Consider the following 16145-nt stretch of genomic DNA (forward strand, 5'->3'; position numbering starts at 1 on the left):
TATATTATATATCGTGACTTGGTAATAATCAATATTTAAATTAAAAACTTAACGTTAAATGTCAACGATTACATTCGTCAAAGTGTTGTTTAATCGATTTTAGATTCAAAGTTAGGAAAGAATTTATAATTTAGGACACTATTTATAAAAATGTTGCGACACTCTGCATAATGACTCGAAGAGAAACAAGCACGACATTTGATTACAAAATTAATAAAAATATTACAGAATATGCAGATATACGTACACATAATTTCTTTCACATGTAGGCTGCTCAGTATTAAAAATCTATATTATATATATAACATAAACTGTAAATTGTAGATTAACAGTAAGCTACAATCGATTTATAATAATTATTATTTTGATATGAAAACTTCGAAAAAGAGAGTTAACACGTTTAGGAAGTCACATTAACAAAATATCATGCTGTTGTTTAACACAGTTCAAAATGTTACATAACCAAATAAAATATTAAATAACAAATTACACACTCAAATATTCATATATTTATGTATAATACGTTTAAATTTGGAAAGAACGAAAAAATATGTATAATTAATTGTACCTTAAAAACGTTTCAAAATACTTGAAAATGCGTTATAAGTAATAAATGCTGGTAATTGTGTATTGGATATTAGCGTATCATGACGTAATGGCGAGCTTACTGAGCAAATAATTCCACAAATAATCAATAGAATTTGCTGTATGTAAAAGCAGAGAGATATTAAAGAAGTCATTATATTTATATAGTGCCATAATACCTTCTTCTCTATATGCTAACATATTGAAATAAAATTAGAGAGAGAGAGAGAGAGAGAGAGAGAGAGAGAGAGAGAGAGAGAGAGAGAGAGAGAGAGAGAGAGAGAGAGAGAGCGAGAGAGAGAGCGAGAGAGAGAGAAAGCAATTGATTATATGTATCTTTATAACGTAGTTGATATTCAAATTATCTTATATAAATATCAATTAAAATTTCATATATTTATTTATCAAGTATGATTTCATTTTTTTTAAAAGATATTTCAATTTTTTAGCTAAACATACTTTTTTATTTATTCCGAACATTAAAATTATATATTTAAATATTTATATCAGAATTTTTTATACTTTCTGTAAAAATCTATAGCTATTGACTAAAAATTAGTTTCTAACATAAAGTGTTACTGTTTAAATTTTTTTTTACGCTAAATTCTATTTTGTGAAGAAAATATCTATAGAATGTTGTAAGAATAATAGGGTCATCCAGTTTAATTTCGTTTTAGGAAGAAATGGGAGAATAGTAAAATATATGATCAGATAGCTCGATGCTGCGGGAAAATCCGGGAAGTCAAAATTACGTGAAAGAAATATCCGCTGGTTTTGGTCCTTTTCATGCTAATAAAGCCGAATAAAATATTACTTTCAAGAGTGTTAAAGTGATCGATAAAGTGACCAATGAGAAAACAAATGTATTTATCTTCTCAAATTTAATTTTATTAATATCATAATAAGTTATTATAGATATAAAGTAAAAATAAACAAAATTAAAGTAAACTTCTTATTTTATTGCGGATAAACGTTTTAAATTTTTCTATCAAAACTAAATTAAAATTAGATATAATACCATAAAGAAAATACTATATTTGCATTAAATATTTTATATCTTATATAAAAACGTTACATAATACGTTCTGTAAAAAAATAGCAGTTTAACTGTTATTAAACGATACCGTTACGACATTTCCATCCTTACAAACTTACGTAACATAAAAATAAATTTAAAAATATGGCGCATATGATTTTTTTCTTTTATGTCAAGTTTTATGTTTTCTCATTTTTTCTTAGAATTGTAAGGTACAAATTGTTATCTAGGAATTAATTATGATTTTTTTATTGTATAATTACGCGCACACAGCACACAAATAAATTCGTCCGAAAGAATCAAGAGTTTACGGATTTATAGGAGCAATCGAAAGATAAAACGTTTTATAGTACTCCGATAGTACTTTGATGTGTTTGCAGTATACGTATATATGTACGTGCTTCCATTTTTGCGATAAATTTTACAGACTCGCAAAATCACAGGGCAGGCAAAATATGGCACTTACACGGTTGATGACCTTGTAGTTGTGTTATCATATACGTGCTGACAGAAATCTGAAATTTTCAGTTTTGATGCAAAACATATACAAGTGGCCTAGTGGCAAATATACCAGTTTCATTATCTACAATTGATACCATTGAATCAAGTCGAGCTACAATTAATTACAGCGAGTAGGTTGACATGTGGAGAGTCTCTGACCTATTGAGTTAGTTTTACCTATACAGAAAGAACGATTTTGTTGAAGGATCTGAAAATTTTGGAAGGACCAAAATAATTTTATTGGGAACTCAAACTGATTGATAGAATATCAAAATCTTTTGCAGCATTGCTTATTATTTTTTAATTTCCAGCATAATTATGTAATAATTTAACAAACTTATTATTAGAGCCATAAAATAAATCTTTCAGCAAAATTGTTTTTTTGCCGTGGATTCTGTGATCAATTTTGGTGATAAAAAAATATAATTTATTCTAAAGTTTTGTAGTTTTTAAATTATTAATTATATATTTTATAATACATTAAAAAATTTTAAGTAAAAATTTTAACATAAGAGAATTAAAAAAAATAATTAAAAATAATACATTTTTCAGGAGATTGTATATATACATATATATATATGTATATATATATACATATATATATATATATATTAGGTGTTGGAATTAATTCGTAGCGTTTTACAAGTGATGGGAAGTACTTTCATTAATGTATTTTTTAATACTCATGTGAAATAAATAACATTCTTTCATTAAAAAACGCTACGAATTAATTCCAACACCTAATACAATCTGAAAAATTTATTATTTACACATAATAAATATATACTATATATAAAATTAATTATTCTTTTATTTATTTCTATTATTTTTTACATGCACAAAGATATTCAATAAATATAAGAAGATACAAGATAAAAATTAATTAGAATATAAATGAAACTCTATTTCTTTCTTTCTATTATATTTATCTCGCGAAACTCATTAAAATTAACAACTCTGAATATTCTTTTGATCCGAAATAAAGATTCATCAGCATTATAATAACGCTTCTTGTGTCTCCAAAAGTCTATTTAACTTGGGGTTTGTGATAGAATTTGTGGCTGAGAGGCATGAATATGGCATAATACGAAACGCACATATTCGTCAAACTCATCCTTTCCTTCTATGTAATACGCAGCTTGACGCACATGTGCCATGTAAAAGGACACAGATATGAACCAACGGTGGCCAACGGTAATTGTACTTGTTTCGTGTTTATTACGAGCTCGCGTTATGTTATGTGGAAAGCATAACAGAGAGATACGGGAGTGACAAGCTACGGTTACAAGGCAAATGCGATCGTTCAATTCTCTAAACGAGTACAACGTGGATCGACCGGAAATAGGATTATCTCTTTCGAATGTGATTGGGACAAGGGATGTGCAATAGGTCATTGGTTAAAGTGGGTTAAAGAATCGATAAACGGCTAAAGTCGATCGGTCGATAACCGGTTATACGTGTTTGTTGTCATACTGATATTTCTACGTAATAATCGAATACAATAAAATTACAGATACAATATCAATCTTAGTTTTATTTAACAAAATATTTAAAAATTTGCACGCATTTTTTTTTATTGTAACACGTATGCGTTACATGACTAAATTCAGCTATTAGCACGAAAAAAATGATTTCGTTGAATCTAATAAATTAGCTACAGTTCTATAAATAATTTTGTTGAACTACAAAAATAATTATGTATAAGAAATTCAAGCATAATGAGCTAATGCCATAAAAAATTTATATGCAATCAGCTTGAGCATCCTGCAATAATTATTTTGCTAGTCCAACAAAATTATTTTCAGATTTATATCTAGCTAAATTTTTAAATACTTCAGTAAACTTTTCCTGTATAAAAGAATGTTTTAAAAACTTCTATTTGTAAAATTTCTTTCCGCAATTATATTCGATTTAGTATTTTCTATTTTTTAAACAAAATTCTTATTGATAGCAGCAATAAATAAAAAACTAAATTTTTATTTTTAAATACTTCAGTAAACTCGTTCTTTCTGTATAGAGGAATAAAATGTTTTGAAAACTCCAATTCATAGAATTTCTTTCCATGATTTAGGAAGAAATTTTTATTTCTTTCGTATTCACCGTTTGAGTTTAACCTTTTCTTGTAACTCATAATAAAGGTATTCAAGATATGTATATACAAGATACGTTTGTGCATTAACTTATAAAAAAACTTGAGCTTCTTTTTTTTGTTCATGAGACAGAATGGAATGTTCCTAGAAGTCGCTAATGAGAGTGCACTTGGATAACAATTAATTATGCAGCATATTTTGCAAATTTGCTTCACGGCTTTAAAAAAGCAAAAGTTGAAATGGCAAAAATCGGATATACTGAATTTGTCATTTGTTTTATTAATTTATTACGCAACTCGTAAACGCGAGCCATAAATTAGTAAAACAAACATTTGTTAATTGCAAAATGAATCACTTTCTAAATAAATTTTATGCTACCATTATAAGTGTATAATCATTTTATATCAATATACTCTATCATTTATTAAATTCATTGGATTGACCTCGACTCTCTGATACGGATTTCTCAAACAATTTGAAAATGACATACTGTTGTTAATTCCAGAAACAATAAAAAATTTTGATATTAAAAAAATTAAAAAGTTAGTAAATAAATAATCTTAGTAAATAAATAATAAGTATCTTGTTTTGTATAGCTTTCCAAATAATTTTTTATTTCACTAATTGTAAAAGTACTAAAAAATAATAATATTTATTTAAACAGTCTTTTATTTATTTATTGGAAAAATAATGAAAAATGATTCTTTTGAAATAAATTTTTTGTTAGTAAAAATTTAAATACATTTTTGCAAATTACCTACATAATGAAATTTTAATTAACGAGAGATTAATTTCATAAAGAAACGAAAATTGGAAATAAAAGACATTTTCGAAATACGCGTGTATGGCAACATAAAAAAGAAAAAATCGATAAAGGAACAACACACACGATTTGAAATTACAATTCTTGTTATATGCGCAAACAACAAGATTAAAAGAGTATATGAGATTAATGAATTTTGTCGCGATCCGTTCTGTCCTGCATTTGGCAATTCGTTTCCTGAAGCAATTATTATGTCGTTGACTTTGCTAACAATATAGAAGGAAAAATTTATTTTTACGAAAAGAAAAGCATGCATTGTTACTATTAAAGATCACAATTACTCCAAAAAGGATCGCAGTACTTATTCGGTTATTTATCGTCATGTATAATTCAATTGGGAAATTAACGCTCAAGAATATAAATACACAACGAAACTTGGTTTTCCATTAATTTCACAGGAACTTCATCTTGACAGAAACTGATCTACGATTAAAATATTTATCTCAATTTTTATAAAGATATAACTCTTTTTTAAAGAAAATTAACCCATTTAAGAAAACTCATGGAAGTGTCTCCTCCTCCGATTTTGATAAGCTTTGAATATTAATTATTTTCTAACAAGACAAAATTAAGGGACATGTATCTTTATAAGGTACCATAAGGTATCTTAATAAGCTCCATCATATTTTTAGGAAGTGTAACATTTCTTTGAACAAAATAGTTTTTCTCGAATATCGTCGAAACAGTAAGAAGTAGAAAAAAATGTTCTAAATACAAGTTTTTTTGTAACATATTTTGATAATATTGATAATATCGTGTACCGTATGCTCTTCATAAATTGATTGAGTTTGAAAAAGAGTTTTCACATATTTTCCTGTTGAGTATTTGTTTGTTCAGAAATATGCTGCGAAAAAATCCAATTTTACGATAAATAAAGTCTCGGAAAGAGTTATTTTTATGTCATAAGCACGTCACGAAATGATACAACTAATATAGTTGCTCGAATTAACTGAATTTTATTTATCAACATTGAAGCCAGAAAAAAGATTGTGAGAGCCACAACAAATTTCCAAACGTCCATCAATGTGCCTGAATACGTTCCACTGAAAAGACCGTGTTCATAATAAAGTTGTCCGTTCAGTGTAAGGTGACGATAATCCAAGCTTCTTTTCATTTTTTTCGTCTGAAGATTATGCGTTATCGCTGAATACGTAATAGTGATGACGTGAAAGAATATGTTAACATTGAACATATTCTATTTTATATAAGTGCTACGCTATCATGTGCGTTCAAAATCGTGTTAGAAAAATAATGATAGGTCGAATGTTATGAGTGCTTCATTCTATTACGTGCGATAAATATGATACAATTTATGAAATTATGATATAAAATATTAAATACAAAATTGGAATATTATTTTGTGATTAATATTATGATCGAAAGAAAAGATGTGATTAATATTATGATCGAAAGAAAAGAAATTTCGAATAATTTCGAATTAGCAATATAAGAGATACTTTACTTTTATTATCAATAATAATCTTAAATAATAATTTATAGTTCGTATATTCCACAAAAAAAATAAATTAAAATTTCCTCTCCTTCATTGCGTGAGAAGAACGAATCTTTCGCGTTTAATAATTTTTATGCAAAAATTATTACGGGAAAAATACGGGATGAAAATAAAAATTTTTCATTATAGGAGCAATCTTGCTGTTTTATTCGCGTTGTTAGAAGGTTAGCTGCGATAAAACCGAAGAATGTAAAGGATATTTGAAAAAATTTTTTACTTTATTTAATTAAGATGGATGTTCATTTACTGGCGAATTAAGTAAATTAAATTCTCGCAACTTTTGACACTTAACAATGTAATAAAAAGATTTCGGCGTTACTTTAATGAACAAGTGATGTCGAATTCTTTTCATTGCGGAGAAAAAAATGTCAACCGAAAGTTATACTGAGAGAGAGAGAGAGAGAGAAAGAGAGAGAGAGAATTTTTTATATATTATTTTTATCGAAAAATGGTAAAATAAATCCTTAAGAAAATTTCAGATATTGAAATAGTTACTTTACGAGGCAATTATTGCATTATTGCTGAAAAGTTAAGACTTTTTGTAGCATTAATATCAGTTCTTGAACGTCCTACATAATCGTTTTGACAGTCCAACATAATTATTTTCAGATCTGTATTTATATTTTTATTTTTAAATCTGTATTTGCTTAATTTTTATACACCAGCCAAATTATTCTTTCTATTCAAATAACTTGTGAACAACTTTACAATAATACTTCGCTATTTTTAAGTTCTAGATGGTTGAAAATCCGAGAAATAGCGTTTCTTTCTCCATTTATGTTGCCTTGTTTGTCGTCTTCTCCGTTCCAACACTCCTTTATGTCTACGTAACCTTCTGCGCTTTAACTCCGACTTCCATTCTTGTTGCACCCCAGATATCCTTTATCATGACCATCCTTTTCTCTGCATCGCTCTACCAAATTCAGAGCCGTTTTTTCTTACATTGCCACCAAGTATGCTGTCTTCTTCCATCTGCTCTTCCTCCTTCTTATCTTTCTTTGCCAATGCGGTTGCCAATTATCATCAAACCATTGTTAATTATCAAATCTTTGTAATCTTAGTTACGAATATTGTATTGTCTCATTTTATTTATTTTAATACTTAATACATCTAAGTTCTGTGTTATCTATTGTTCTGTCATATTTTGTCGGTTAATCTAAAATTTAAAGGCTTGAACAGTTCTGATAGACTTAACAGCAGCGTTATTGGTGTTTCACCATTCATGTATTTATTCATTTCTGTGTAATTCATGTATTTATTCATTCAAATGTAATTCTTTGAATACATAAAATTAAATTGAATGTTTTATTAACATTTAATAAACAGAAAGAAAAAGATTTCAATCAAAGAGAGAGAGAGAGAGAGAGAGAGAGAGAGAGAGAGAGAGAGAGAGAGAGAGAGCTAATCTAAGTAGTTATCTGTAAAAAATTTAAATTTGATTTCGCATACATGAATTTTTCCATTCATCTTCATTCTTTTACTTATCAAAATTCATCCGCTTTGTATAGTTAATCTTATGAACGTTACGTGAGGTCGCTTGCAGCCGAGATTTACTATTAGTCCATCATATATACGTAAAATCCTTTATTAAGTATGATAACTGCGTGCACTGTTATCAGAGCTAGGCTCTTAACGATGATAGCGATCATTAAACCACAGAAATTGCGCTCGTAACCTCCATTCTGTGCACGTTTACTATAACGTGCAGCTGTGTATACGCATATGGATGTGTTGATTTTGCGGCCTTAAGTACTCCAGATCTTTCGGGCAAAATCTGTATTGCAAACAAGATTTCAAGAGACTAAAGGAGGAAAAAAAATTACATGATAAAATTACCTTGTCTTCGACGAGAATGGAATGTTACTCGATATTCGTAGCTACGATCAGAAAGTCGATGAAAGTGGCTGATATATACTGCACGTGTCTTCGCGAAATATATGTATTAGTGCGACAAAGATACGTATCCTCTTTTCCTCGCTAAGGATTCACCTCGAAGAAACGCGGCGGAAACTCGTGTAGTTAGTAACTTACGATATTGAGTGTTCCGTTCCGTCTTGTGATATTGGATTAAATTCGTGACTTCTGCGTATTATGTAATATCGTTGCGAATAATTTAAAGTTTCTTATAGATTCAATTGACAAAGAATTAAAATGATACTGTTATCTATTTGAAATTTAATTTATGAAATGCTATAAATCTTTTCAGTCGTTTATAACTTGAAGTTATCGATGCCTCGATACATACTTTTTGCTAAATCTTTTATCCAATAATTCATCTCTGAAGTGAATTTCAATATTACAAGAGACCTTGTTTTTAATATTGTTATATTCAGATAATTTATTTCAGACAATTTTAGTTGTAACACATGACATGTACATGTCATTCATCTTGTTGTTGGTTCCTAACTAAAAATATTTGACACATATTTACGGTAATCTTGCTTGCTAAGCAACTCTATTTAGTTTTATTATTTTAAAAAGATTATTTCGCGTTTCATTGTTTTCATTGCAGCAGTTTTAATACTTACAATCATAGTTATAACATCGCAACAAGAATTAAAATTCAATTACATTTTATTTATGAAACATCCATAATCTCTCTCTCTTACACTAACGTGTAAAAACATCATTTTATTGATTGTTTCGATTTTTATTAGACGCTCAATCCATTATAGAATGCAGAGAGATACTCGAGAGAGATTTACTATCTCCATTTCTGGTAGCTTTAATGTATTTAAGCAATGTGTGTGAGTCTGTTGAATTTGTCGTACAATTTCAACTAAAACACTCTCTGAAATAAATTTTCGTAATTTTAATTCTGTAGATTTAATAATTTTATATATTTCTATAGAAAGAACGATAACTCAGTTTTGACGAATTAAATTGTTTAAAATAAAATTCTTTAAAAATTTGAAGCAGAACTTTTAGAATTATAAGAAGAAGACCAAAGAAAAATATTATTTGTTATAACTCTTTAATTTTTGTTAATACTATTGATTAATACATAAATTAAATTGTGCTGAAATCTGTTCGAAAATTTAATTAATTAATTAATTAAATAAACTTTTGTTATTTTCATCTCAAAAATCAAATTTGCCTAAAATTTTTTGCACGTTTATGATTAAAAAGTTATTAATACTTTATATTTTAATATATTTTCCGGAAAGATTAGAAATTATAAAAATATAATATTCTGTGTGTCTATTAAATTCATAAGTTTAGAAAATTTAAAATATATATTAGGTGTTGGAATTAATTCGTAGCGTTTTTAATGAAAGAATGTTATTTATTTCACATGAGCATTAAAAAATACATTAATGAAAGTACTTCCCATCACTTGTAAAACGCTACGAATTAATTCCAACACCTAATAAGTTTCGAATAAATAAATATCTTTCTTATACAACTTTGCACTTAAAAAAAATATTTTAATAGTACTTGAATACTTCGTTTTTTAAACTAATGTAACTCATAATTTTTACTTTTTTCGGAAATTACAGTTTCAAAATTACTGTACATTATTTAAATTTAAATACGTAATGATTACAGAAAACATATAATATACAGAATATGTTCTTAACTGCGATATAAATAATAAGCTCCTCAAAAGTACACAAATGTTGATTTTTGTTTCCTATTTTTTAGTAAAAAGCGAGTTTTATTTTTGCAAAACACATGTATATATGTTTGTTAAATTAAAATATAATTTTCTTTACTGTAATCAAACAATTAACATTTGTCGAACAGAAATCGAAAAATATGAGCGTTTATTAAACATGAGCTATTTAATCAACTCTGAATATACTTATCGTTATTACGTATTCATTTTTTTCATTTGGCTGCGCGTTTACATGAAACAACTTGATGAATAAAAAAAAGACGGAAAATTTTTATCAATAAAATTCATTAAATATGTTAATAAAATTCATTTCACGTGAGATATATATATAATTATCTCTATATAATATATTATAGAGATAAGGCAGAGAGAAAATACTTAAATAAGAAGAAATATAATACTTGTATGATTTCACGAAAATCTCGCAATAATTATAGATACAATGTAAATTGTACAATATGAACCATTTTAACATCTTTTTATAAATTTTGCTACAAAGCGGCGATATGAAAGACAAAGAAAATTTTTTCCCGAAAATCAGAGAGAGTAAGAGAAGCGTAGTAAATTAAGTTGGACGCACTCAGTGCGCATATATTAAAGCTGTTAAACATGTAAAGATGTATACTTAATATAAATAGAGAATGAATTAAACTTCGAAATCTTCAACACACTTTATTGTGCTATTAAAATGTATATTTTATAGATAATAAAAATATTTGTATTTTGTTTTTACACTTACAATCAAATTAAGACTATTGTTATTTATTGTAACCATTTTGGATTGTGATATCAGAAGCGACATAAATACATTAAAAAATTCTTGGAAATTATATTAAAATGTATTTTTTAATAAAACAATGTTTGCAATCCATAAAACAGATTTATAAAATACACAAAAACTTTCGTGGTGTTCCGGTAATCAATGAATCGTATATTCAAAGTGGAATTATATCTAACAAAAAAACGCAAAATGCGTTGTATGACAGCTGTCGAATTGAAATAAATATTACTTTATTCCAAAATAAAAAGACAGTTTTCGATATATTTTACAAGTTTTCTGTTTAAAGGTAAATATCATTTTATTAAAAAATATTTTTATTTTAATATATTTTGCAAGAAAATTTTCATTAAATATTTTTTCATCTATAACATCATCAATCTGGTGAGAGGTCAGGAGTCTTAATCAGCGTACAACAGCTTTAATGTGCAGCTTAATGCGCTTAATACGTCCAATTCGCTAGAAGAGATATCGGCGCGGTGCATGGAAAATAAATACGTGATCAAGAGTAGATTGCGTTATTCTTGAGCTTAAGTTGATAAAATCCGCATCATAAACAGATTAGTTCACCTCATATCCACCGACGCATGTCTCTGCCTAAGTCGCGATATTTTATCACTATTAGAGCGGCGATGTTTTTCACACGAGTTTCGTCTAGCTTGACATGTTTCATACATCGTTAGTCTTTCTACATCGGAGTTGTGTAGGTTGACAATGACCCACCCGCCGTTGGTAACACTAGTATTAACTTTTTTTCTCTTTGTACTGAAGGCTTTTGTTCCATAACTAAGCCCATGTTCTATGTGTCGCACTTCGTTTCACCCAATTAACGCGACTTTATCGCGCTGAGTTCGACGTACTTCTCGATAAATCTGTCTGAATATTTTTGAAAGGCTACATCGACCGTACTCTCGATTTTCTTAAAATATTATTCTGTTTGATTACAGAAAAAATAAGGAAAATTATATTTTAAGTTAAAAAATACATATACATGTATTTTGCAAAAATAAAACTCGCTTATTTACTAAAAACAGAAAATAAAGAATCATACAATATATATGTACTTTTAAAAAGTTTGTTGTTTACATTGGTAATCGAGAGTATTTCCTGCATTTAATGTTTTTTTCTAACTATTACGTGCTCTTTCATGCACGTATTAATTTATATGTTTTAAGCGTTGCCATTAAAAAATAATGTATAACATTTCTGGCAAAATTTATATTTTTCGTATGAATTTCATTTATTTATAGCTACAAAATTATTAAAGATGCTTATTAATACAATAAGATTAAATTGCTCATCTATTTAACTTAATATAATGTAAATTCTCGGTTTAGAATTATGATTTAAGACAAATAATAATGCGCAGATTGCTTAAACTAAAATATTTTTACACAAAAATATTATTAGGCACCAAGACTATTTAATTGAATGTAGTCTTTTTCGCTTATAATTATTTGTGTGAAAAAATTATTTATGCCTCTTTACATTAAAATGATTATTTTTTCAATTTGGTTTCTTTTCAATTTCAAGTAAATAAGCATAATACTCTAATCATTTTATACACATTCTTTGCGCATTATTGTTCTCCAATATCACATTAGCTTTCTTACGGTCGACTTGTAGAAGTCCAATTATTGTTTGGAAATATAGATTGATTTTATAGATAGATTTTTTTCTCCTTCTCTGTCGCTATGAAGGAAAAAATAGTATTGTTATTACTTCCTTGATCGAATGTATATTGGCATGAGTCAAAAATGGAGAAATAAATCTTATTCGATTTATGGCCGGATTTTCTATATAAAGTATTCTTTTTCCTTTTTACCATAGATAAAGGTACCTGTATATTTATCTCACTAAATTTTACAAAGTTTCTATTAGGATTATCTGGAGTTATCACAGATTGTATGTTAGTTGTCTTAAAACTTCGCCACGGTACTCGATTGCTTTGAGCATTGTGTCGTTTTAAAATGAATCACCTAACTTTAACATCGTAACAACTGATGTCTTTATTTGCTGTCTTTTCTAGCACGATTTTTCTCTTCTTGTGTATCTGTAGTATTAAAGAACTGGATAAGTGTTTTATCTTGAAACGTCTGGAAGTAATACCTAATATTTCTGTTTTCTAGAAAATATTTCTTTAAATGTTTAATTTAAATATATATATAACTATAAAAAATATTAATTAGATAAAATTTATAAAAATAATTATAGCCATGTTTGTAGAAAAGTGTATTGTTCACTGAGGCTTTATGTGACAGAATTATACAATTTTGCAAAACGAAAAAATATATGCTCTATTTATTTACAATAAATGAATTAGAAAACTCTTCTTTTTTATTAATTTTATTCTATATTTTCCAAACAAGTAACATAAAGAAAAAAAATTTTCATTTTTTAAACATTAACTAAGAATTAACATTTATAAAAAATAAATACAATATATATATATATTACTCATCTCCGACAAAGTAAGTATGAATCAAATGAGTTAATATCTTTGCGAAGAAATCTTTTATATTTGATAAAACATTCGCTCAACAATAGAATATCAGCAATCTTATTCCCTGGATATTTGATCCTCTGAAGGCCCCCAAAAGACGAATTAAGTCTTTAGAAACATAATCCACCGAAATCCTGCAGAGATTCATCTTGTTTCCACCCATATATCTATGTTTCATGTAATATCCGACAAACAAGCTACCCACACGACTACCTACACTACCTGTGCGAATAATGAATACGTCGTAAAAACTTGGTATCACGTCTTCTATAAGTTAGGTGAATTAAACGTGTGGGGGGAGGAGGAGTGGGAAGCAACCAATTTTTTAGATATATCAGTATATAGGAATTGATCATAACATGAAATCAAAAGAATAAATATATGTATAATTGTTACTTTATTATGATAATGAACTGATTTTGAAGCAAGTGCGCTATATTGAGGAGAAATTACTTCACTAATGCAGCGAATAATATTTGCATAGCTGGTATACATAGTTATTATATAATTTCCTATAATATCAATTCATTGATATTCTAGCGTTCCACTTGATCAAGTTCAGTTCGTATAAACCGATAGAACTAGCTTAATTACGCAATTCAAGTAATGTAATCCCTAAACGAATTCGCAGATAATTAATTGGTGATTATGTGACATCAAATCACCGCAACATGCTCCGAATGGATGTCGGGTTAATACCAAGTTCAATTTATTATCGAGATAAATCGGAGTGTAAGCATTTTCGATTTGAATAATTTTGTGCGTAGATCTAGGTGCGTAGATCACTTGACATACATATAAATTTGACATTTATATCTTTTTTAGTAATAATCTTTGTATACGTACATTAATAAATATCAAGAGAACAAGCAACCTAGAACAAGTCTCCTGAATTAAATAATATTTTATTATTTTTAACTTTTATGTGTGTCGAAATCTAAATCAATCCATTTCTGTGAGTAGTTTTAAGTGAAGAATGTTCATATTAATGTACGCACTTGATAAATAATTAACTAAATTTAAGTCAAATTTAATACATTTTCGTTAGTTAAATTGTTTATCTCCATTGCTCTAATTAAATTAATGACATATTAAATAGGGACAGTACCGATCTATAAAATGATTAAAAATAACCCTAATTGGATATAATTTGACATCATGAATTTAACAAAATATGTAAATATATTATTAATTCATTAAGCAAACTTTTTTGATGAATTAATTCATCAAAAAAGCAAATTGGAAATAATTAATTTCATATTTGAAAATGTATTTACTTTATATAAGTATATATGTGTAATTTAATTTCGGTATTATTTAATTATTTTTGATTAATTTTATCTTAAAGTTATTCTCATAAGTTATATATTCAAAAGTTATGATCATAACTTTTGAAGCTTCCCTAAAAAAATTTTGCATTTATGACTACTTGATTTTCGGAGATATGCAGATTATACAGATTTAACTACAGATGCGCGAAGTACGTGGAATAGTAAAAATATTTCTGTATCTGCATTTATCTTATATCTCTATGTGACAAAATTATAAAATGCTTTCGTGAAGGTTTCGACATTGGCGATATCACTTTTTTACTTCTTTACTGTTTATTCATATGATAATAACTAAATGCAAAGTAATAAGTAAGAAGATGAATTATGTACGTTTTTATCTTATCTTAAAAAAATAATTCCATTCTGCAGACATAATTTGTAGGTATTTCTAATTATTCTGTAATATCAAGTAAGAATTCGAATTGTTTTCTAAAGAAGTTCTTTATATTTACCGCTTTAGTTATATACACACAATTTATAACTTTCAGACTTTAACTGAATTTTCTTAAATCTCGAGCTGACATTCGTGGAAAAAAAATTTCTTATTATAATAATTTTGAATTCCGGTTGATTTGGCGGAAGCTGTAAAACATCCGCCAGAAGTCCCGTGTGTATTCTTTTTATTTTCTGTCCTCTCGCGGAATTGAGTCGTTAACTTCGTCCATAACTTTTTACCATGAGCAAAGACATCCAGACAGATTTTTAAGAGAAATGGAAAAGAAGTGAAGCAGGGAAACCGATTCAAATGGTTAAAGAAAATTGAGTCTAGACTTTTCCATGAAGTCAGTCGCATAACAGGTAATTTTAATTAATCAAACGCAGTGTGCTTCGATAACAATACTTCGCTAATTACGTGTTGATTTTTTTTCGTAAACGCGACGTATTGTTGACTATGGTACAGTGAATTTATTTCCCCGTGTATGCGAAAAAGCTGTTTCACCATATTTAGCATTATCATTTTATAGCCGACATATAAAGATTTTAAAGTTTAGATCATATCGTAAATAAAGGTATACGTGTTTTATCCGGATATCGCGAATTTCAGATAGTAGATTAATCATTATTTGATAATTTCGTAAGCTAATCGAGTATTTGAAGACAAATAATTCTAGAAAAATATTTTTAGAATTCATTGATTCTACAAATACATTATTACGAGTATCATCATGTAATAAAATCTGGAAAAAAGTTCAGAGATATTTGAATTAATTAACATGTTATAGATATATTAATTATATATATATGAATGAAAATGTTATAATTATGATAAAAGCTAACCCGTGTTTCTTTAACCGTGATTAAAGAAACATGATCAATTGGTGATAATTTTTTTAATTATTTTTCGAACATCAAAATAAGCAAATAT

General features: G+C 27.4%; 1 protein-coding gene across 5 annotated transcripts in view; it reads right to left on the reverse strand.

Annotated features, from left to right (window-relative positions):
• The window catches only part of LOC105152297 (trissin receptor), a 76527-nt gene that overhangs the window by 35444 nt on the left and 24938 nt on the right, over positions 1–16145 (reverse strand). The gene's annotated exons all lie outside the window — the stretch shown is intronic.

This window comes from Acromyrmex echinatior, chromosome 7 (genome assembly GCF_024713525.1).
Source record: "Acromyrmex echinatior isolate Ae372 chromosome 7, ASM2471352v2, whole genome shotgun sequence".
NCBI lineage: Eukaryota > Metazoa > Arthropoda > Insecta > Hymenoptera > Formicidae > Acromyrmex > Acromyrmex echinatior.